The 1,567-nt window shown below is 55.3% G+C and overlaps 1 long non-coding RNA gene across 1 annotated transcript; it reads right to left on the reverse strand.

Moving 5' to 3' along the window:
- Positions 1–611: 611 nt before the first annotated feature.
- Positions 612–1,318, reverse strand: LOC109300111. Its single transcript, XR_002098124.1, has 3 exons — positions 1,307–1,318; positions 1,239–1,255; positions 612–750 (listed from the first exon to the last, which is right to left on the reverse strand). It is a non-coding gene; the product is annotated as an uncharacterized LOC109300111 (long non-coding RNA).
- Between the last annotated feature and the right edge of the window lie 249 nt (positions 1,319–1,567).

Below are 1,567 nucleotides of genomic sequence, written 5' to 3' on the forward strand. Positions count from 1 at the left end.
TGGACCTATTAGTTGCCAATGAAAGAATAAGAAAGAGAGGGATCTTGCTAAATTAAAAATTGTTGTTTTCTGTAAAAATTCATGAGCTTTTGTGCTTTAAGTAAGTGTGAGCAGGAACCCTGTGCAAAGCCTTTTATCTGTCTGCTCATTTGCTCATGTCTTTCCTACATCCCCCCTGAAGAGTTATACCAATACTTTAAAAAAAATTTCCAACTACATATAAGTGGCTCTAAAAAAGGGTATGCCTATGACTAAACTTTAGTCACGTCCATTCATTCCACCCACAAATAGCACCCCTGACCTTAGAGACCCAGCTCCTCCAAAAAGTCAATGTAGCTAAATAGCACAGTCAAGAAATGTATTAGAGTCAAATGAGGATACTAGAAACAGAAAGTTAAATGGCAAATTATAACAAGGCAGCAAAAAAGTATGTGGCATCTTACTAAAAGTATCTTACTGAAAGAATAAAAGCTAAAATACTAATATATACGTACTAGTCAATTGCCTGTTATAAATGATGGATTTCTAAGAAGCGTTTACATGGCTGGCTCCCAAGGGTGGCCCTGCCTCGGCTCATTCTGTTGCCCCTCACTGGCAAACCACAGGCCCCCCACCCTGCTGCTGCCCCTCACTCCCAACCCACTGACCCCAGCCCTGCCAGTGTCCCTCACTCACCAAATTGCAGTACCCTGCTCCCCTGGGCTATGATGGTGCCCCTCACTCCCAACCCACAGCCCCCCCTACCCATCCCTGCAGGTGCCTCTTCCTCCTGACCCACAGCCCCCTGGCGCTGCCAGTGACCCTCACTCCCAACCCACAGTCCCCCCAGCCTTGCCAGTGCCCCTCACTCGCCAAACTGCAGAACCCCGGCCCCTTGGGCCATGATGATACCCCCCCACTCCCAACTCTGAGCCCCCCACCCCTGCTGGTGCCTCTCACTCCTGACCAGCAGCCCCCTGCCCACATCTCGGTGCCCCACACGCCCAAGCCACAGCCCCCCAGTCCTGTGCTGACCCTCACTCCCAACCCACTGACCCCAGCCCTGCCAGTGCCCGTCATTCACCAAAAATGCAGTACCCTACCCCCTGGGCCCTGCTGGTGCCCTTCACACCCGACATGCAGCCCCCCACCCCAATCCCTGCTGGCGCCCCTCATTCCTGACTCTCAGCTCCCTGGCACTGTCAGTGTCCCACATTCACAACCCACAGTCCCCCACCCCAGTGCCCCTCAGTCCTGACCTGCAGCCCCCCACACCCTCATCCCTGCTGTTGCTCCTCACTCCTGACCCACAGTGCTCCGCCCCCACCCTGATGCCCCTGCACTCTCAACCCACAGTCCCCCGCCCTCACCCTGATACCCCTCACTTCTGCCCTGCAGGCACCTGCTCCCCCAGCCCTGCTGGAGGGGCCCAGCTGTGCCCGTCCTGCCCAGGCCAGAGTGCAGTGGCTCCAATTCATTCGGGTGGTGGCAGAGTGTATCCGGCCCCAGTATGGGCTGGAGGGAAGAGGAGGGGAGGCTTGTGGTACTCCCCCCATCCTGGGATGGGGCTGCCATGCCACACCAGGAA

The sequence above is a fragment of the Gavialis gangeticus genome, unplaced genomic scaffold, assembly GCF_001723915.1.
Source record: "Gavialis gangeticus isolate Ggan-Ray unplaced genomic scaffold, GavGan_comp1, whole genome shotgun sequence".
Lineage (NCBI taxonomy): Eukaryota > Metazoa > Chordata > Crocodylia > Gavialidae > Gavialis > Gavialis gangeticus.